General features: G+C 40.3%; 2 long non-coding RNA genes across 2 annotated transcripts in view; one reads left to right on the top strand and one right to left on the bottom strand.

The window, feature by feature from the left end:
• LOC133503535 (uncharacterized) overlaps positions 1 to 23,974 on the top strand; it is a 34,079-nt gene that overhangs the window by 792 nt on the left and 9,313 nt on the right. The window lies entirely within an intron of this gene.
• Positions 610 to 7,048, bottom strand: LOC133503537 (uncharacterized). Its single transcript, XR_009795759.1, has 4 exons — positions 6,101 to 7,048; positions 5,992 to 6,028; positions 5,758 to 5,834; positions 610 to 911 (listed from the first exon to the last, which is right to left on the bottom strand). It is a non-coding gene; the product is annotated as an uncharacterized LOC133503537 (long non-coding RNA).

Genomic DNA, 23,974 nt, shown 5'->3' with positions numbered 1-23,974 from the left:
GTACTTTAAAATTAATGTTTTGCATTTTTGTAGTGGGTAGATCTTTGTGGCTTGGTCATTCTATTTCATTATTGGTCGTTCTAAAAAAAAAAAAAAAAAAAAGACCATTATATTTATGCACATCCCTGCTGTAGGTATACATATTTTAGACTTGATTATGTGGGGCCTGAACTTAGATACACTCGTTGAAAATGGTAACATCAGGTAGCGGAGTGCCCCTGAGCTCATGTTTCCCAGATAATTAATTAAGAAGGGCTTGCCAGTTGTCCCAGGACTCATGGGTAATCATACAGGGCAAATAACAGCATGTGGAGATGCGGATCACTTGCGAGAACTCCCTGATGCTGTTGTCATTGTTGATTAATTTGTCTGTATAGAACCTGACACCACTGTGCATGTGTAAATTGTCACAGAGCTCCCATGTTTCTTTTCATCACTGTCTGGGAAGTGTATGTGCGCTTTAGTAGAGTGCATCTCAGTCTGTTTGCTTTTACTATGTTGACAAGATATACAAAGTGCAGTGTGTTTATACCCATTAGGCAGGAGTGTGTCTGCTTCCATTTTAACACACGAGTTGGTTCAATTAAGCTGTGGAGAGTAAGTATTTTTTTAAATGTTGTCTTTTGAATATACCGATGTATTTAGTCTACGCACGTGTCTGTGTGTGAAGAAAGCGCATCAACAAGATGTTGATGGCTGATAAGAAAAGTGACATTCCTGATGACAAATGTATGATAACGTCGCTTGTCGGGGTGACTCTGTGAGGAAGTCTATTGATTAGCCTTATTACCAAAAGCATCTGTCTTGGGAACGGGCAGGGCGAGAGAAGAGGGGTGGGAAATTAGCTGGACGTCACCTCTGTTGACGGACTGATTACTCCAGGGTCCTAGAAGAGAACTAATGGCCCCCGCCTGTCCACACACAGACAAAAATACACACACATTCATTTACTTATTTTTCTATCAGAGTTTGCGCAGTTTAATAGATGAATACCGAAATGTCTACTTTTAAACACTTAGCATTATTGTACACCCAGGATATGTGATCACAATCTCACACGGTCCAAAACAAGTGATGTTATGAGCGGGATGTAAATTTTTAACATTATTTACTTGCTTGCTTACTGAGCCCACAAATGTATAAATCCGTTCTTGTCACACACATCTTTTCCGTTGCGGTGTAATTATTTGCCAATGGATTTACACGTGACTCATTGAACCCTTCCTTGGGTACATCTGCACATTTAAATTAAATGCAATTGAAACCTTAATCAGATCATCAGAAGAGAGAGAGATTTTAAGTTTACTGAAGAGATGATGTTGCTCAGTTTTGTTTGACATTCCAAGATGCATTTACTTCTCAGTAAGTTTGTGATTACAGTAAATACTGTCAACCTACAGTGTAGATGTGAATAATATTTTGGTAGACTTATTGCATAGAATATTAGAAATACCCCGCTCATTTTTCTGCTTTTTTCCCTGCTTAAATAAATCAAAGAATAAATTGAAAATTATGCACATTCACTTCTATATTGCCTTGTATTCATAGACGTGAATGTGAATAATTGTGTCTATATGTGATTGGTGACCAATACAAGATGTAACCTGTTTGTTAAGGAATAGTCTGCAGCACCATTGTGACCTGGAATAGGATAAACAGTAGCAAATAAATGGATAGATTTCACAGGTTGTGGTGAAAGAGTGCACGTGACAGAACTCCTCCACAAGACTACATTAAACATCACCTGTTGCTTGAGAATAAAGAGAAACCTTTGAGAATGGGCAAATGGGAAGTGATAAGAGAGAAGGTGAAGGTCCCGGAAAAGCTTCAAAAGCTTCAAAAGGTGAATGATGGAAGCAGAACAGGATAGAGGGATCCAGTGGTCAGAGAGGGCAAATTGGATAAAGAGATAAAAAGATCACACGTCTTCTTAACTACATACAGGAGAGTTATTTGTATTGAGCAATAATTTCAACCAAATGTGCTTGTCATTTTCTCTCAGGCTACATTCTACAAGAATGTTTGTAATTCACTTCAATTAATTTCAGTCTATTTATCTGCATGTCTCTCCTCGCTACCCTTCAATTTTGGTGTTAATCACATTTCGCTGTAATGATCTATCTTTCCGGAGCTTATTGATGAAACCACCTCAATTACTTAGCTCAATATTTCCAACATTAGTTGGCCTTAGAAGTGTTTCACACAGCCATTTATCTACATGGGGTTTTAAGAGGTATAAAATCAAGCACAAAGTGCATTCATATCTTTTTTTTTTTTTTTTTCTTTTCAGACGTTGCTTAGCTGATGGGCTGCCGGTAATTCACCACCCTAAGTAGACATAATAGCCTGATGAGTACAGACGTTCCTGATAGGAAAGTGGTCTCCACGGAAGGGGTTCCTGAGCTATAAGCAATTCAATAACCAGTTTTACTGTCAAGCAGCTATGAAATATTGTGCTTGTTTTCTTACACTGAGACAAAAATGATGATAAAATGCTTTTTCTGATAGTTTTGAGGATTTTTTTTTCACCGATTCTGCATTATCACCTCTTTTTTGTAGCTGATGAGTGGGAAATTACTTTTGTAAAGTGCTGACTTGTGTGATACTCAGAATGTTCGGGTCATCATTGGGGTGACCATCTTGGTACTGTAAAGATGAGGTCATTTTATTCTGCTGTCTCACAATTTTTTTCTCTGTGGACTGAACAGCAGCACAAAAATATATCCTGCTTTTTATCACCTACAAACTATACAAATGGATTGCTTCTTTTAGTATCCCGACATTGATTAAAGTATATTTGTATTGTTCATTGAAACAAAAAGATTTACCATCATGAACTGCAGTCAGAAAAAAACAAGTAAAACAAGCTTGTGTGTATGTTGTCCACTTAACAGAGAGTGAGAAACATTGTTAAATTATCTTTTCCAGTGGCATTATTCTTAAGAAAAGCTCCAGCTTCATTAAGCATCCCTAGTTGGAGTGAGGCAGTTGATGCAGTGTTAGAGTGATCAATCAATAGCCATCTTCCTCTCATCTTACTGTAAACATGCTAAAGTATTCATGAATTAATTGACTTCCTTCATCCAAATCTTACAAGCATGTCAGAGCATTGTAAACTGTGTGCTGGTCAATTTATGTTCATAACAATGCTTCCACTCGAACCTCATGCTCTCAACTGAATTGGTTCTGTGACCCGGTTTGTACCCCGAAACATTCTTAACCTTAGGTAATGTTTCCCCATTTAATAGAATGGAAATCAGATTAATCCATTCTGCCCCCCAAAAAAACACTACTACAAAGAAATAAACCACAAAATAAATAACACTTTATTGGTCATTAACTTTGTCTTAGGAGGAGAAAGGATAAGAGGATAACAGGTCCTCATTGAAGAACAGCGTTCTTTTATAATAACACAGGAAAATTCTGATTCAGGTGTTTTTTTTTTCCATTTTGTCTGTTTCTTTTCTTAGTCATTTGTGAACCACGAACAGGTAAGGGCACTCTGTATAAGCTTAACATAATGTGGAGGGTTGACACACTAACTGCTCTAAATGAAAGAAGACTGCATCTTTGCACAACTTAATCTGTTCTCAGAAAAAGTTCCCTATAAATTTAATGTCTATTGTTCTTCATTCTTGTTAGTTTGATCTTTTTCTCCATACTCAACATGAATTTCCTACAAGGGTGGCACCGACTGCCGGAGACAAATTCCTTGTGTGCCGTTACATACTTGGCCATTAAAGCTGATTCTGATTTATTGGTTGATTTTTTTTTTTTTTTTTTTTTTTTTTTTTTTTATATCTTACACACAAAACCAATCCAGAGAAGCTCTGCTTGCTTTTGTTCACTTTCTGTATTTCTTCCACTCAGGCTATAACCAGCGAGGACTTTGTCTGTCAGTCTAATCCTCTTTTCCTTTCACCTTGTCCTGCATCTTCCTCTCAAACACCACATGTCTTCAAAGTACTGTCCTCAATCCATCTATCAACCTTCTCTTTGGTTTTCCTCTAGCTCTCTTGCCTGGCAGTTCCATTCTCATCACCCTTCTAATAATATAGTCACAATCTCCCCTCTGGACGTGTCCAAACAATCAAAGTCTGCACTTTCAAACTTTTTCTCCAAAAGATCTAATCTCGGGTGTCCCTTTAATGAGGTCATATAAGCCCTAGTTAACCTGGTCACTCCTAGAGAGAACCTCAACAATCTTCACTTCCGCCACCTCCAGCTGCTTCCTGTTGTCTTTTCTGTGCTACTGTGTCTAATCCACAGATTATGATTAACCCCTGTTTTATAAACTTTGCCTTCCATCCCAGCAGATACTCTCTGTTCACAAAAAACACCTGACACAATCTGCCACCTGTTCCAACCCACTTGCACCTGTTTCTTCACTTCCTTACCACACTCACTGTTGCTCTGGACTGGTGACCCCAAGTATTTTAAGTCGTCCACCCTATCTATCACTTCACTCTAACCCCCTTCATACCTCTTATTTATGCACGTATATCCAGTGCACCTTTCTAATTGTTCCTCCACTTGCTCCCTGCTTTCACTGTAGATCACAATGTCATCTCCGAACACATGGTCCACAGGGATTCCTGTCTAACCTCATCTGTCAGCCTACTTATCACCACTGCAAAAAGGAAGGGGCTCAAGGCTGATCCCTGATGCACTCCCACCTCCACATTAAATTCCTCTGTCACACGTACAGAACACCTCTCCACTGTTCTGCTGCCCTCACTGGCCCTGTACTATTTGAACATACTTCTCTGCCACTCCAGTCTACCACATGCAGTCCTACAGTTCCTCATCACTCTGTCACAGGCCTTATAAAGACACACTGTAGTTCCTTCTGACCTGTGTACTTCTCCATTAACACCCTCAATGAAAGCAATGCATCTGTGGTAATCTTTCTAGGCATGAAAGCATACAGTTTGTTGCATGTACTCATTTCAGTCCTGACTCTAGACTCCACTACTCTTTCCCATAACGTCATTGTGTGGCTCATCAACTTTGATCTATAGTTCCAAAAGCTCTGCACATCTCATTTGTTCTTGAAAATAGGCACGTTGCACTTTTCCTCCATTCCTCTGGCATCTTTTCGACTAGAATTCTTTGGAACAACCTGGTTAAAAACTCCACAGCCACTTCTAGATACTTCCATACCTCCACAGGTGTGTCTTCAGCACTAAGAGCCTTTCCATTTTTTTGTCCTCTTGAGAGCCTTTTTAACTTCACCCTTCCTAATCATTGCCACTTCCTGGGCATCACGCTGGCGTCTTCTTTGATTCCTTCGCTCTCATTTTTCACATTCATCAACGCCTCAAATTATTCTTTCCATCCATCCATTTCTCAATTTTTTTTTTTATTATTATAAAAAGTTACTCAAAGAAAGCTCACCTCCCTCACTCTTCATTCAAAATATGGCGGTTGCTGGTCACATCTGATTGGCTGAATGTGCATACGACTAGAAATTTTGCCTCTGTGAGAGCAATTTTGAAGTGATTATGCTAACATTAAAGGGATGCTACAAATCAATAAATAACATACATAAAGGTCTAGTATTTTGACAAAAAAATAAATAACTTCAATCATAAGTTATTGGCTTTGTAATTGGATGATCAAGCATGTGGAGGCAGAACTTCCACCTTGTGCGTGTGTGTGTCTCTGTGTATATGTATATATGTACTGTATATGTGCAATTTTTTTTGAAGGGTTAAGTGGGGTGGGTGGAGTTTTTCTTTCTACTTTGGCACTCACCACAGAGTTCACCACCTTCCAGCTGTGATATTAATTCTTCTCTTTTAGGTGAGACCACACGTGAAGACCTTTAACTCCTGAAACGTGAAACCAAGAGTATTTTTAGAAGAAAAATATCCTCCACAGTACCACTTTTCTTGCAGAGATTGATGATCCCCATCTTAAAACAAATAAAAAGGGCACTTGAGAATATCAGTCAACTCTTCAGAAAATACAGGGGGTAGCATCAATTACCTTCATTATCTCTTCATTTTCCTGAGGCATCTGTGGACTAAATGAATAAGAACAATTAGTACAACTGGTACAATTTGTGACTAGAAAACCCAGGCAAAATTGCACTGACCAGTATAAGGATATGGGTGGTATTCACAGGCCACCAGAGACGTTCAGCAGCCTCTCGATCGTCCCAGGGGTCTCCTCTCGGTGGGATGTGCCGACAACACCTCACCACGGAGGCGTCCAGAAAATATCCTCATCTGGATCCTCTTGATGTTGAGGGGCAGTGGCTCTACTCTGAGCCCCTCCCGGATGACCAAGATTCTAACTCTATCTCTAAAGGAGAGTCTGGACACCCTGCGGAAGAAAGTCATTTTGCCCGCTTGTACCAGGATGGTGACATTCCACCTCCTGAGAGCCAGCTTCTGTAGCCGTGAATTTGATTGCTAAGGTCCCTGCCTTCGGCCACCACCCAGCTCAGACTGCCCCTGACCCATATGGCTCCTCCCATAGGTGGTGAGCCCATGGGAATGAGGACCCACGTTACTCTTTCGGGCTGTGCCTGGTTGGGGAGCCTTGGGTGCAGGACCAGCCATCAGGCACTTGCCTTTGAGCCCCGCCAACAGGCCTGGCTCTTGAGGGGGGGACTGGTGATCGGCATCCAGGCAAGGGAAATTTTCTTCCTGCATTTTTCAACAGGATAGGGGTTTTCGAGGCTGTGCTCTCTCTGGTCCCTACCTAGGACCTGGTTCCCATGGGTGAACATGCCATGGGCAAAAAGCTCCAGGGAAGGATCCTCTGGAGACACAAACCTCTCCACCATGATAAGGTGATGGCTGAAGAAATAAATAATATTGATAAAAATAATTTCACAATGAGAATCCTTCCAGGATACAATGATAACCTATGTGGACATACTGCAAGTATTTGCGTGTTTGTGCAACTTCACAACATTATCTGCATCCTCTGTGGGGTAGGACACATTTCCGTCAGGTCACTTCCAAAATAACTAACCCAACCCCCTTTCCCTTCTCACAACCTGCATACTCACCCACTTGTTGCTTCCTTTTAAACACAGCACCACATCAATCAAGTCTAGGTCTGAACTTTTAATCTCTTCCTGAGATAACTAAGACGAACCTGACTGAAAGAAAATGCAAATAATATTGAAAAAGTTGAGTTTTTTTTTTTTACATATATATACATACACACACGTACATATACACATATACGTACACACACGTACATATACACGTATACGTACACACACGTACATATACACGTATACGTACACACACGTACATACATATATATATATATATATATATGTATACATATACATACATATACACATATACATACATACATATGCATATACATACATACACATACATATAGCAATAATCTAGATATGATCACACATATGGTACACCTGTATTCGCAAACTATGGATATGCCAAAAGCTGTCAGAGGACAATCAAGCAGTTTCACCTTTGCTCACTTTGGTGGTACTTGGTGGGAAAAATGTCTCTCTCGAGTCACCAGTTCCAGTTTTGAAGCCTCAAATAAATATTTTTGAATAATTTAGTCACGAGATGCTCTTGAACCAGCTCCCTTCCTGTCTGTCCCAAATGAGCAGCTTCCACTGCCTATTGTTTAAATGAACATATTTTTGAGACACGATTGAATAAATCTGTATATGTTTCCTGGCGGAAGTGTATTTATAGAGAACCGCTTAATGTGCAAGCTTACATTAAAGTCTTAGTGCTTGCTCATAGTTTGAACCATATCAACACACCATTTCCTCTTGCCAGTCTTCCTAATAATTTCCTATTGTCTGTCTGGTTGCATTGTAAGAATAGATCAAGAAGGTTCTCCATTTGCCTACTTGAAACATGTCTCACAGCAGCAACTGATGATACATTGTGTCTTTTGTCCCTTAGGACAAAGAATCTGGAAAGTGTTTTCTAATTATATTCATGACATTGAAATATAATTTAAAGTAATAGATTTCAACCTCATATTCATTGAAACCTTGGTGTCAATGCTTGTCATCGTTACGATAACACGGACATTCTCGTGAATGAAGTGCACTTTTTCCTCCTTGCGTTTGGTGCAAATGTTTAGTGGAAAGGTAAACACAGTTGGAGACAGCAAATAAAAAGTGGCATCACAAATAGCTAAACATGTCACCCTGTTGTATATGGAAAATCAGAGCTTTTTTATCTCAATGCCATGGTATATTTTCTTGCCATTCATTAGTGATGAAAAATAACAAAGCAATGTGTTACTTCATTAAGATGATTATCACTTAAACTTTAATATAACACTGTAGAATACCTTTCAGTATGTTGACTAAGTCTCCAGTGTATGTATTTGCAAAGTTGGTTATCGAAATTTGGAACCTACTGTACGTTTTTGTTTGAATACACTTTTACTCCTTTGTACTCACTGCTGAAATTTGAAATATGGATGCTGCAGATCTTCTGCTGGAAAGCCAAGACCTGAAAACCATAGGGCATGCACAGAGATTAGTGTCAAGATAGGTGGGGTGAAGACAACTGTGGCAGGACGGTGTGGCTCTTTCCATTTGTAGAGCACGTGGCCATGATTGCAGCCAGCGGATTTCCCGCAGCACATTATTTTTCTTCACAGACCAACGCTATTGTATGTGAACAGTCAGAGAACTGTAACAAATCCGATGCGGTCTATCTACTATCTATGATGCTAAATGTTGTAATTTCATTTGCATGAAAAAAAAAATATCAATGAGGAGGACCAAGCAATAACTTCCATTTCTTCCCTGTGAAATAGACCAAAACTAGTTATGTGCAACCAGGCTCATATATTTATGAGAAATTTAATACCGAAGCACACTGCACAGAACAATTGCATAAATAACAATGTGTAAATGTATTGTTATACCACTATATTTGGCATGGTATGACATGAATTTAACAGGCTTTTATCCATGCAGCGATACATGCAGTTCTTTGCCTCTTCATTTCAAAATCATTCTTGAGGTATGAATACTGATAATAATCTCATCCACGGTGATCAAAAACTGTTCAAATTCAAAAATTGCTCAAACGTCTCAAGCTAAGCGTTAAATGCAATTTAATTGAACCTTTTGTAATGTGAATTTAGTATTGCTTGAAATAACTGTGGAAAATATCACAATTAACTGAAACAAAAGGCTAAATACATGAAAAGAAATGCATACTTTTGTGAGTCAGCAAAACTATTTCTACATTTTAGGTGTGTCAAGAGTTGTATAATTTTCTTGTTCTCTCAAGTACATATTATTATTATCAGAAACTGATAAATTGTTAAACTCCTAATCCCCAAAAGCACATTTAAAAAAAAATAAAGTCAGTTTCGCAAAAGATAGCATTTTCATTCCTAGTGCAATCGATCCATATATTCCTTTTCTATCACTTTTCCTAATCCGGGGTGCGCTGGAGCCTATTCACGCCAACTTTGGGAAGAATGCAGATTAGACGCAGGGCGGGTTACTGTCAAATGGCAAGGCGCATGTAGGCAGACAACCACTACGCATACATTCAAACTGCTGGGTAATTTAAAGTCTCCAAAGAACATAAAGTGCATAATTTTGGAATGTGGGAAGAGGTACTTGAAGTACCTGAAGAAGGAACATGCGAACTCGACACAAGAAAGCTGCAGACAAGATCCGATTTTGCTCTTTTTCTGATGTAACAGTTTTTTTATTATGATAATAATCATATTAAAAATAATTTTAATTTCATGAATGAGGGAACTATTATGTGTCACTTTGCAATTTCAAAATAAGCAAACATTTAAATTAACTTGGTTAAGGGTTTCTTTTTATTTGAACTGTTTTCAAAATACAGTAGTAGCTTTTTTTTTTGGCCCAAATTCAACTTGTATATAAATACAGCACAATTACTTTGGACAGACTAGCCAAAAAACATAGAACTCAGTATTTGAAGTATATTCATTCCACAGAGGGTGTCTGAGTTTAGAAATACCTTTCTTTACTGCAGATGTGCGTTTTTGGCCCAAAATGACAGAATGTTCAACATTGTGGTCATGACAGAACAACATCCAAACATAGGCAGATGTTTCACTGGCCCGAATGTAAACAGGGAACTGCATTTTAACATGTTAATACACGTCTTGTCCGATCTATTTATCCCACTCAGCACAAACAATAAACACATGATTGATTGTATGCCAAAGCCAGCCGTGAGGGGTGTTCCATCTCATAATTAAGAAAAAAAAAAAAAAAAAAAAAAAAAAGACCCTTTTTGGGTCCACTTGAAGTCCTCATCACAACTCTCAGCTATAAGAAGAGTCAGGCCCGGTTGTCTTGACTTGACCCACAAGCCTCTGCGCATATTTCCTGAGGAAAAGACATCACCTCAGGCGAGACAGAGTCGCTCACTGCTGAGGCAGCAGCAGGCTGAGCCCACAATCCACCACAGGCCTCAAGTCTCCCTCTCGCCCTTTTATTTCCCTTTCCCTCTCCGTGTTCCTCCTGTCTCACACTTAACTGTAGCTTAACCCATATTTCTTTTTTTTTTTCCCTTTCCTTTGCAAACATACTTCTCTAGTAGGATGGAGATGCTATTACATAAGGCAACATTGAGCAGAATTTATGATCAATAAAACTCGCTTCCTTGCTCTTAACACGTCTGAAGGAGATCATAATGAACTCTATAAGTCATACAAAAATGCACCTCAGGAAAACTATGATTATTACATGCTCGGATATATTGGAACAGGTGTCTTTCTAAAATGGTAACATACCATAACCATTAAGTGAAAGTTGATTGGTGTTTGACATCTCAAATTGTACAGTGAAGAAAATAAGTATTTGAACACCCTGCTATATTGCAAGTTCTCGCACTTGGAAATCATGGAGAGGTCTGAAATTTTCCTCGTAGGTGCTTGTCCACTGTGAGAGAGATAATCTAAAAAGAAAAATCCAGAAATCACAATGTATGATTTTTTTTTTTTTACCAATTTATTTATGTGATACAGCTGCAAATAAGTATTTGAGCACCTGAGAAAAAACAATGTAAATATTTAATACAGTATTCTTTGTTTGCAATTACAGAGGTCAGATGTTTCCTGTACTTGTTCACCAGGGTTGCACACACTGCGGGAGGGATTTTGGCCCACTCCTCCACACAAATCTTCTCTAGATCAGACAGGTTTCTGGGCTGCCGCTGAGAAACACGGAACTTCAGCTCCCTCCAAAGATTTTCTATTGGGTTGAGGTCTGGAGACTGGTTAGGCCACACCAGAAATTTGATATGCTTCTTACGGAGCCACTCCTTGGTTTTCCGGCCTGTGTGCTTCGGGTCATTGTCATGTTGAAAGACCCAGCCACGACCCATCTTCAATGCGCTGACTGAGGGAAAGAGGTTGTTCCCCAAAATCTCACAATACATGGCCATGGTCATCCTCTCCTTAATACAGTGCAGTCGTCCTGTCCCATGTGCAGAAAAACACACCCATAGCATGATGCTACCATCCCCATGCTTCACAGTAGGGATAGTGTTCTTGGGATGGAACTCATCATTTGTCTTCTTCCAAACACGGTTAGTGGAATTATGACCAAAAGTTCCATTTTGGTATCATCTGACCACAAAACGTTCTCCCATGACTCCCCTGTATCATTCAAATGGTCACTGGCAAACTTAAGATCAGCCTTGACATGTGCTGGTTTAAGCAGGGAAACTTCCATACAATGTATGATTTCAAACCATGACGTCTTAGTGTATTACCAAGAGTCACCTTGGAAACGGTGGTCCCAGCTCTTTTCAGGTCATTGGCCAAGTCCTGTTGTGTAGTCCTGGGGTGATTTCTCACTTTTCTAAGGATCATTGAGACCCCATGAGGTGATATCTTGCATGGGGGTCCATTCCGATTGAGATTCACTCTCATGTTTAGCTTCTTCCATTTTCTAATGATTGTATGCATTGATGATGAATGATGTAAACTTACTGTAGCCTACTGCTACCTCCTTATTCAAAACACGGACGATCAGTCAATTGCAACTGGAGACTAAATTGTCCAGAGATATGAAAATGTGTGTGAATACTATTTTGTTTCTCTATATTTTCCCTCTCACTAACTGGTGTCATGCAAGTACCAAAAATCAGATGGGAGAGCCAGCAGCTCCCTTGTATCTCTGAAAGTGACAAATGGATAGAAGGATGTACGGATAACTTGGATAGATGAAAGTTTAAACTGTATCGGATATACAGTTCATTATTTCCAAACTACAATGACAAATACCGGTTACACGTCCATTTGGTATCGACCAAGAGAAATGCTAAATCATCGTAATGGAAGTATACTAAATAAACAACAAAAAAACCGACGACATGATCACATAAAGGGGCCTCTTTTTGTGACTGGGACAATCCCAGTGCAGTGGATGCCCCAACAAAACGCCAGCGGCATGTTAGCCTTGTGTTGCTGTTTTCGTGGACCAGCCACTGTGGGTGTTTTTTTTACAGCAGATTTCATTAATTGCCAATCAAAGCAGATCCTCTCATTCCCCTTAAATGTGACTCAGTGACGGTCATGATGGAGACATTTTTGTGCAGAAGAGGATAATGCGTAGTGACAGCGATCAATGCCTGGCTTTTGCCCTGTGTGGCAACAGATAACATAAGCAGGTAACCTTAAGAAGTAAAAAAATTGACTGGCTATAACCACTGGCGAGTTAAATATGTATGCAGACCTCAGTATCTGAGTACTCGTTAAATCCACCAAAATTGCATTCGAGCAGTGCTCTACATTGAGCTAAGGTTAAAATGAGGTCAGAGTAGACAATCTTAAACAGACTTTTACCACCAATTGTCATGCCCCGGTGTGCAGCGCATGTCCAAGGAGAAACACCCTTGCTGGGCTGGAATACTGTACCTGGTTTAGTGCAGACCAGTCTGCCAAATTGCCAAGTGAGCAACGAGCCTTGTGCATGCCTGATTATCAGAACCTGCCAGCAGGTGTGCTGTCTACAGAAGAGAGCCCAATACCTTCAAGCGAAAATTGTCTCTTCATTTAGTAGTCTTCATTCCAAGATTGTCATTGTATGACCAAGCAATTTGCCATGAATAATTCTTTATGATACTTATATTGGTCCTTCCGAAAGATTGCAAGCATGATTGAAGAACCATGTTTGTTTTTAGGGTTATGGTCTACCATCTACACAGTTAGGGACCGAATAATAAAAATGCCATTTGGGTGTTATTTTAATACAAATAAATTGAACTTCTGGCATGAGAAAGCATTTTGGAAATTTACCCCATTAATCATTTTGTAATTTTGAAATGGCAGCTATTTCATTTTGCCTCAAAACTATTCAGGTGTTGATTGACCCAGGTCCTCTTCTCAGGCAATGCTGTTGTTGAGGCCAGAGCAAGTCAAGGCAAAGGGGCCCATTACACCGCATGGTCTATCTCACTCGCCGTCAGGACCGTCCCACTTAGCATGAAGGATGACTCTATCTGTCCCCTGTCTCATTTTGCCTGTCCGAATGCCCCAATGGCCCGAGACCACCTGCTCATCGACTGCAGTGATTTGTCAAGATCTGATCCCAGAGATGATAATTGATTTAATTGGAGTTGATAAATGGCAGACCTTTATGGAGTATGGATCATAAGTTGGTGACAGTCTCGGGGATAATGAGAAAAGTTTATGGGTCAAAAGCCAAAATGAGCTTGCTGTGGGATAGCCAAGTTGTTTATGTGGTCTATGCTAGCTATTTTCTTGAAATGCTTCCACAGGGCAAAGGATGCATTTAAAAGTGCAGTTGAAGTCCAGCTAGCCTTGAAGCTATAGTGTGGATGTGTTTGTGTGCGTGTGTGCGTGTGTGTGTCTGTGTGTGTTTGAGCACGTACATGTGCTTGTGCTATCGCAATGGAAGGAAAAGGGTTCTTTGTGATATTCAATTGGTCATTCTGTAAGTCTTGTATCCGCATGTATGCATAATTTTTTTACCTTCAGCCCCTAATTGTAAAGACTACATCTTTATGATTAAACAAAACACTTGAATAATGATCAGATACAAACAGAATGGTGCTTTGAGATATGAGTGACCTAATTTAAGAGTTTTTCAAGATCAGCAGATATTTTACCTTTTTTTTTTGTGAGCGCAAACTTGAGATAGGAGAGCTATATCATGGCAGGTGACTCACTCCACGTCACAACAAGCAGCAGTTTGTCAGATATACAGTAATTAGTATATATTCTTAAAAAGAAAGGTTTTAATCTGTTTTCCACTCAAAACTCTCAAAGAAAACATAAAATAAAACAAATTACACATTAGAAAAACATAGCCTCCGCTACGTGAACCTGAACAGACATTGAGAAATTCCGCAGCCACATGTGCTAACAATTAGCATCTATCTGATGGTGTCATTACCCTTTGAACAATAGAGATCTCTATGGAAACGCTTATGCAACATATGCAGAGAGACTATGACAATACTCAGTGTTGTATTCTTTATCCTTTTGAAGAAAGACTAATGACCAAATAGAGAAGCCAACACAAGAGTGCAACCTCCAGTTCAGTGGGTGGATGGATGGATGGATGGATGGATGGAAATCACTGTGCCCAGTCACTGGTAAGAGATCTTTCCTTGGGGAATGCCTCTGTCCACCTAGTTAATTTCCTTTCATTGAGGAGTTATATTCAACCAGTGATGCCCCATTTCCAGCTCTGGTACATGTTGCAGTGGTACTGTGCGCACACTGTTTTTGGTTGAAGGAGAATATTGGCTTCCATGTTACAATAAATTCTAATGTAGAATGGGAAGAGGATTAATACAGATGTACATAGTTGTTTGTTTATAGCAAATGTCTATATATACTGCTCTTTGATGTGAGTTACATTTAAATAGCAGCTATCCCTATCCTACACGTTGAGGTTCCACCAAGATGAACCAGAGTGCCACAAACTGAAGTGAATCTTATAGCATCCAATGTCTGCAGGGTTAATTCTTAAATTGAGAACTTCAAACTTTACTTCACATAAGGAATGTTTTCAAATTATGCACCGAAATACGTAGTTTTCTTGTACAACTGTTTGAGTTGATGTGTCTAATGGAGGTAAGACTGAATAAAAAAAAAAAATTAAAAGGATGATACGGGAAGCAGGGAAAGAAAGACAAGAAGAACAAAAACAGAGAAGAAGGAGGAAAAAGAGTGAATGGGGTAAAGACAGGAAGAGTTGTCAGGCCAGAAGCGCAGAGGGGCAAACAGGGGAACTCAAGAACAAGAGCAAATGACTAGGAAGTTAGTGGTGAAGCAGAAGAAAGAAACGGTGCGTTTGTAGGGTGTGGGCTGCCAGGATCCGATTCCCACATTCTTCCTATCACCACACCTAAGTCCTTAATTGTATGACCGCAGAGAAAGTAGCGTAGAGACCACAGCACTCCTGTTGGCCGGCGTTTGGCTGCCGAAAACCTCGCTGTTTAAATTGGTTGGTGATCCCCGTCTGCATGCGAGTGGGCTTTTTGGAGCGAGCAAGATGGAAGAAAGGAATGAAAAATAAAACCAGGAAAAGACAGGAGAAACAAATGGGAGAAAATCCTTTTCGGAATTTGAGCTTGGCGAGGGCAACTGAGAAAATAAATATGTACAAAGTTTCCTCAAATCAAATTACCACCACACCATCAGCATGTCAAATGTTTGAGAACGAGAGTGGCGCCTAACATTTCAATTATATCTTGTTAACATATACTTGAATGTAGTTTATCTTCCCCACTTGGTCAGATACTGAAGCCAAGGGATGAATGAAGTTTGCACATAAACACAATGTGGGTATCCACTTACAGTTGGTGAAATGGTAAAAAGCAGTGCAAGAATTACCCTTTGCCTTCATGCTTTTTAACATGTTTTTTTACATATCGAATATGAATATTGGAGTGAGGGAAAACAATAAGAAGCCTACCAAATGCATATCCTTAAATTTTGTTAACAAGAATAATGAATTATCTATCCTTCTGTATTCCATACTGCTTATCCTCACAAGGGTCACAGGCGTGATGAAGCCTACCCTAGTTATCTTCAGATGAAAGGCGGTTTACGCCCTGAACTGTTCGGCAGCCAATCACAAGGCACATCTGGACGAAAAAAAAAAACAACATTTGCACTCACATTCACACCTACGGGCTTTTTAGGCTTTGGTTAACCTACCATGCATATTTTAGGTCTGTGGGAGAAAGCTGAGATTACCTGGAAAAAAACTCACACAAGCACAGGGACAATATGCAAACTCCACACAGGTGAGACCAGATTCTCAGAACTGTAAGGCGAGATGAAAAAAAACGATCATCCACCGTGCCAATATTAATGAACTAATTCATCTATACATTTTTTGAGCCACTTATCCTCACGAGGGTCACGGGAGTGCTGGAGTCAATCCCAGCTGTCATCGGGCAGGAGGCAGGGTACACCCTGAACTGATTGCCAGCCAATCACAGGGCACTGAACTATTCACTGAAAAAAATTAAGGGAATTACTATCTTAATAAATTTAAAATTAAATCCTGTGTCAGTACAATACCCTAACCAACCAAACCTAACTCACAAAAAGCAAGACAACATACCCCAGGGAAGAGTCGAAGGTCAAAGCTGCACATGACTGGTTTTGTAATTTATCTAATTTATATTTTCCTTAAATGGGGAAATGATGGTTGAAACAAAGGGTGGCAGTGCTCAGGTAACGTGATCATATTCCCGTTTTACACACACACTGTAGACATTTTCACCACTCCAAATTTCCCACAAGAAACATAACAATGAAAAGGGGTTCAAATAAAATCACATTGGACCTCACCTTTAAAACAAACACTTGAAAGGAGCGGTGGCTGCTGAAACACTACTTCATTACACACCCATGTATTAAAAAAGACACTATGAGTGTTGAGAAAGTGCAGGACAGCAGAATGACCGGGTGTTGCGAAGTGTGTGTCGAGGGGCGGAATTGTCGGTTGGGGTCTGGGGGCCCTATCTAAGATGTAGAAAACTCAGTGAGAATATTATTTTTCTGGAGGTCAACTGGCCTCAAAGCCCCAACACTAAGCCTCCACTCCCGACTCTACTCGGCATGCTGTCTCTGATCAATAAACCTCTATTTTCTCCCCCCACACAAGGTTTCTCATTCAATACAGCTGCCACTGGCTTTAAAAACATAGAAGCATGATCCATTTATTATTGGCTCTTACTATGATCTATCTCCTCACACCTCCATCGCCACCATCTCTTGAAGTCGGTCTCTATTGGGGAAAGGGTTTGGTAGGGCGGGGGGTCTTTCTGTCAAATGCACGTGCTTTGTATTGACAGGCCTTCACTGAATCAGTCATCACACAGCGTGTATGAATGCAGCATGGAGCAAAATTAGATTCAGATGCTTCCTTGCCGGTTCTTGAAAACAACAGACAGACGCTATGTTTGTAAAACCGTCATTGTGGTGTTTTAATAGCAAAGTACAGTGAGGACTAGCTACAGAATGTTACTTCCCTGGGTGGCCAAACAGAACTCAATCTATGTAATGTTCCTGAGAACTAAAAGTTTAACACATATGCTTTTTCTTGGTTTTGATAGGGAAACAAAATGAGTGCCAAGACACATGTTAAAAAATGCAAGAACCTCAGCACGATTCAAGAAAAGTACTCAGTTTGTAGGAATTAATCTGTGAGGTGTCTGTGTGCTGTAGAGCAACATTGAGTGACAGCGTGGCTTTTGTATTTGCACAAGCTTTGCATTCATGCTCAATTGTCTCAATCGCTCTATATTAGAACATACGCCATCCCCACAATTTAGCATGTGCATGGTCTTTGCCAAACCAAAACTGGCTCGCCATTTTCTCCAGAGGACCCAGCTGTCAGCCCTCTGGCCGCCACGGGCCCAACTCTACCTGACCGCTCTGGAGGTCCTCATTAATGTTGTGCATGGCCTGCCAACTTTTAATAGCTACACAGAACCTTGGAACTCGAGGAACACCGCTCGATTAAAAAAAAAAAAAACAAAAAAAAAAACTGTTAATTACAAACAGCCAAGAAAATAGTCTAAAGTTAACAGTCAGATTCTACTTTAACCCTTAAATCACTTTATTTTCTACAGATATGGCTGACCCCAGGAAGTTGAACATTTATAAATGTATCTAATACAGTAGGATCCTCAACCTTTAATTTGTTCAGGTTTTGAATTAATAGAAGTTTCAGGAGTCATCATATCACCACAATAAAAATACAAATACTTTCATGTCAGTAGCTCAACACATAGCCCCTTCTTATTAAATTTACTTTTTGTAGTTCTGTTTTCTTTTTGTTTATTTTTGTGCTATTGTCGTGGAGAACCAAAAACCAACTGCTATTCTCTCAATGCAGTAGTACTGTAATTCAATTAGTAATAAATATCCCAACATACAGGGGTCCATTTTTGTGACTGACGTAAATCTGGCACAGCAGGCATTGCAACTTCGGCGAGGTTAGACCGATGCATTGTCACTGACCAGTTTGCTAACAGACAATCTGAGCGGATTCCCTAAAAACAAAATGAATACGTGATACTACTGGAGCCTTAAACATGTCTGTGGAACACAGTATCTGGCTGCCTGTGCCCTTAATAATTTCACCCAAATCGTGCCAGACCAGTGGCGTTCCTTGCACCAGGAGTTAGACTAAAGGCTTCTTTATACTCGCACAGGAAGTGACTGCACTGACAGCACTGCAGCCATCCCGTGTGGCGTTTTGTCATTATACTCGAGTGCAATCAACACGTGCTGTTTCGAAAATGTGCTGTGGTTCTCCTCCAAGCCAGTAGTGTCACTACGACTGGTATTGGCCAGGACACCACATGGAGTTTCCTCATTTTTTTTTTTCATTTCCGGTTGCTCTTTTAACGTTCTTTCCAGAACTGCTAGAAGGACCTAGATAACCAAATGATATGTTCAATTATGCGAGCGATGTCGACCATGCGAGCACGGCAGTATAAAGAAACATTTAATTTAGATCCACTTTCTGCCACCAAATTGTCACTCCGCTAGACACATGTCCAACGACACTCCCTCTGATGTGCTGGAATGTCCATCTTGGCTCAGACTGGTCAGCCAAATTGGCAAAAACACTTGTGCTTGGATGAAAATCATGGTCTGTCAGCATTTGTGCCCAGCTGCAGATGTGCTGTCTACGCTAATCGAGCCCAAAAAGTTCAAGTGTCATAAGTATGTTAATTTTAAGAAAAGCGTAAAAGGAGGTCTCTCATATAACTCTTGACATGACCGTTAGTGGATATAAACAATAAAACATGTTGCAAAGTTTATCCCTTTTCAGTTATTGTCATCATCATTTCCCATTTTTTGTATGAACAGAATATGATTTTTTTTTTTTTTTAATTTCTGGTGCTCTCACTTTCACTACTGCTTATGTGGGACATTGGCAAGAGTCTGCCTGAAATTAACGTCCCTTGAGGTCAATAAAGTCTCTACAGTACCTATCACGCAGTCACATAACGATGTTAATGGCTTTAAACATGTTTTATATATATAATTATATTGTCAATATTGTCAGGACAGTTGAAGAAGCTTAAAAATGTTTCTTAAACCTAAAACCTAAATATTTGGGATAGCTTGTTTTACTGAGCAAAATATAAAAACACATACAATAAATAGAAACATGTGCAAGGTATAAAAAAAACTCACTTTGTGAAACTTAAGTTAAGTTAAACTTAAAACTCACTAATTCAGGAGTTTTAGACCTAATTTTGTCAATATTTTCCTTGGAAGAAGGTTGCACGACTGGTTAGTGTCTGCCTCATTGTTCTGAGGAATAGGGTTTAAATCGCGGCCCCGCCTGTGTGGAGTTTGCATGTTCTCCTCTTGTCTGCGTGGGTTTTCTCCAGGCACTCCAGTTTCCTCCCACATCCCAAAAACATGCATGGTAGGTTAACTGAAGACTCTAAATTGCCCGTAGGTGTGAACGTAAGTGTGAAAGGTTATTTTTTTCTATGTGCCTTGCCATTGGCTGGCAACCAATTCAGGGTTTATCCCACCGCTTGCCTGATCATAGCTGAGTGAGGCTCCAGGACTATCATGACCCTTGTGACAATAAGCAGCTCAGTAAATAGATGGACAGATGTGCAGGCAAGCTAAAACTAAAAGAAAAGAATCACGTGGAAGAAATTAAAGCGTTGCAGCAGCAATATGGAAACATTTTCATTAATTAATTTTCCCTAACACTTATCCTCACATATTAAATACAATTAAATATTAAAAACAAGATGTTGAGTCATATTCACTCTTGTTTACTATATAGTTAATTGTGGAAGAGCTATTTAGAAGATATTTATTTTGCTGTTAAGGATCAGAGGGAGCTGACTTGGGGAGGAGCTTGGGTACAACTTGGAATAATTATGTCAATCACATTTGTATGTATCAGTGGGAAGAAAAAGCTGCCAATCCATATGTAAAACCAATATGTAATGTCATTTACTTTAATAGGTTAAATGACATTACATACTGGTTTCTCTTAGAAATCTTGCTTATAGTAGAAGTTACCGCAAAGACGAAAAGACACTCTCTCGACTTACGTGTCGCTGTAAAACTTGCTTACAACGGGATGTTTTGGCGTGTCAGCAAAAAAATGATGAAGGCAACCATTTTATCAAAATGATAAATGGCTGGGCTGACAGATCACTTCTCACTACAACTCTTCTTTTGCCCTACTTTGTTTCTCTCGCTTGTCTTTCCTCCACACAACCCTCCACAATTACTCTTCCTCTGCCTCAGAATTTGGAGATGGTTTCTTAATGTTTGACACACTTATTGTCTTCAGCAAAAACTAAAATGCATCAAAACCTCCATACCGTGCCCAGACCGTCTGCCAGCGAGACCTGGTTAAATAGTCATTCATATCCGCTTGCATGTATCAATTGAGGGTAGCGCTTATATAAAGCCCCCATTTTCATGGGATTGTACCTGAAAAGTAAGCAATGTCATTTTCTGCTAAGGACTTGCAAGCAGGCATTGATGGGATCGTCTGCATTTCTACCTCACTTCTCCATTAGACTGCAAAGACTGAATTGGCTCATTCCTTAAAACATATCTGGATTTCTTGCTGGATGTTTATTTACTTACTGTATGAACCCCACGTGTAAGATTTGGCACCGCCTGGCCGAAGAAGGAACAGCTGGGAGTCATTTTCACCCCGGCCGATTATACCTCCTGCCTCATGTCAGAGAGCTTGAGGTTTGTCGTGACGGAGTTCACAGGTGGAACAACGTTGCCACCATTCCCCTCCCCCAACATGCCACAAAACCAACTCACACGTGCACCATCTCAGCAAAGAAGGGAGACGTATGGGTGGTCCAAAGGAAATCATACATTTTGCCTATGCACAGTTTAATACTGTATGTGCGTGATGTGTTTAACATGATCGCGTTCTTGTCTCTTTAACATACACGGCAGGTGCTCACATCTGCATGTGTAACAAACAAAATACAGTGAAGAAAATAAGTATTTGAACACCCTGATATATTGCAAGTTCTTCCACTTAGAAATCATGGAGGGGTCTGAAATTTTCATTGTAGGTGTATGTCCACTGTGAAAGAGATATTCTAAAAAGAAAAATCCAGAAATCACAATGTATAATTTTTTTTTACCAATTTATTTATGTGATACAGCTCCAAAAAAGTATTTGAACACCTGAGAAAACCAATGTTAATATTTGGTACAGTAGCCTTTGTTTGCAATTACAGAGGTCAAACATTTCCTGTAGTTGTTCACCAGGTTTGCACACACTGCAGGAGGGATTTTGGCCCACTCCTCCACACAAATCTTCTCTAGATCAGACAGGTTTCTGGGCTGCCGCTGAGAAACACAGAGCTCCAGCTCCCTCCAAAGATTTTCCATTGGGTTGAGGTCTGGAGACTGGTTAGGCCACACCAGAACCTTGATATGCTTCTTACAGAGCCACTCCTCGGTTTTCCTGGTTGTGTGCTTCGGGTCATTGTCATGTTGAAAGACCCAGCCACGACCCATCTTCAATGCTCTGACTGAGGTAAAGAGGTGGTTCCCCAAAATCTCACAATACATGGCCGAAGTCATCCTCTCCTTAATACAGTGTCGTCCTGTCCCATGTGCACACCCAAAGCATGATGCTACTACCCCCATGCTTCACAGTGGGGATTGTGTTCTTGGGATGGAAATCATCATTTGTCTTCCTCCAAACACGGTTAGTGGAATTATGACCACAAAACTTTCTCCCATGACTCCACTGTATCACCCAAATGGTCATTGGCAAACTTAAGACGGGCCTTGAAATGTGCTGCTTTAAGCAGGGGAACCTTCCGTGCCATGCAAGATTTCAAACCGTGGCGTCTTAGTGTATTACCAACACTCACCTTGGAAACGGTGGTCCCAGCTCTTTTCACGTCATTGGCCAAGTCCTGTCATGTAGTCCTGGGCTGATTCCTCACCTTTCTAAGGATCATTGAGACCCCACAAGGTGATATCTTGCATGGGGCTCCACTCCGATTGAGATTGATCGTCATATTTAGCTTCTTCCATTTTCCAATGATTGCTCCAACAGTGGACCTTTTTTCACCAAGCTGCTTGGCAATTTCTCCGTAGCCCTTTCCAGCTATGTGGAGCTGTACAATTTTGTCTCTGGTGTCTTTGGACAGCTCTTTGGTCTTGAGCCTTGAGTCTTTCTGATTGTATAGGGTGGACAGGTGTCTTTATGCAGCTAACAACCTCACACAGGTGCATCTGCTTCAGGATTATACATGGAGTGGAGGTGGATTTTTAAAGGCGGACTAACAGATCTTTAAGGATCAACATCCTACCTGATAGATAGGTGTTGAAATACTTATTTGCAGCTTTATCACACAAATAAATCATTAAAAAATCATACATTTTGATTTCTGGATTTTTCTTTTTAGATTATCGCTCTTAGAATGGACACGCACATACAATGAAAATTTCAGGCCCATGCATGAATTCTAAGTGGGACAACTTGCAATATAGCAGGATGTTCAAATAATTATTTTCTTCACTGTAACAATAAAATCCTGAAAGAATTTTTAGCTGTTTTCCAACCTGCTAGCTAGGCTTAAGATTATGTGGACTTCTTGTGGCCATCACATCACAAGTGTGATACTCCATTGTGAGCGCTGCATGGAGACATCGCTGAAATTACATTTGTTGGTGGTTGGTTTTACCCTAAACTGGCGTTACGTGAAACAATACAAAAGTGAAATGTGGCACAATCAAATTACTTCAGTGCTGTGGAATGTGTTGGGCAGTCATCCATCCATTATCTGATCCGCTTATCCTCATAAGGGTCGTGGGAGCACTGGAGCCGATTCCAGCAATGTTCGGCCAGGACGCGGGGTACAACCTGAACTCCTTACCAGCCAATCACAGAAGGACAGTCATAGTCATAGTTGCATATAATAAGAGAAAACTGCTTGATAGGAATGAGTGGCCCTACCTCTGATGGGTGGCTTGGCCACCCGAGTGTTGTTCAAAGTGGGACCAGTTTGTACTGCTGAAGTTCACTTGAACGAGGCTCAAAACCACAATATTTTATCAATTCCATTAAATGCAAAGAAAAGCACAAAAGTTATCTTCTCCTTCGACTATTATCTTCAAACACAGGCTGTGGAAATGTGTACACGAGTCATCGAACGACCCACTATTTTTTGTAGTCGACAATAATTTTAGTCAAGTCGAAATCGAGTAGCCGGAGACATCATTTATACTTGAGTGCAGTACAGTGGTCATCAACTGCCGTGGACCAATTTTACCTCCAGACATTATTCAACAGACCAGCATAGAAATAATAAAGTCATGTTTATGCTGAGCGCGGCATGGTGGCTCAGCTGGAAAGCGTTGGCCTCACAGTTCTAAGGTCCTGGGTTCAATCCTGCCCCGGCTGTGTCCAGTTTGCATCTTCTCCCCATGCCTGCGTGGGTTTTCTCCGGGCACTCTGTTTTCC

This window comes from Syngnathoides biaculeatus, chromosome 7, assembly GCF_019802595.1.
Source record: "Syngnathoides biaculeatus isolate LvHL_M chromosome 7, ASM1980259v1, whole genome shotgun sequence".
Lineage (NCBI taxonomy): Eukaryota > Metazoa > Chordata > Actinopteri > Syngnathiformes > Syngnathidae > Syngnathoides > Syngnathoides biaculeatus.
Note: the sequence above shows the minus strand (reverse complement) of the source record. Positions and strands in the feature narration are given on the sequence as shown.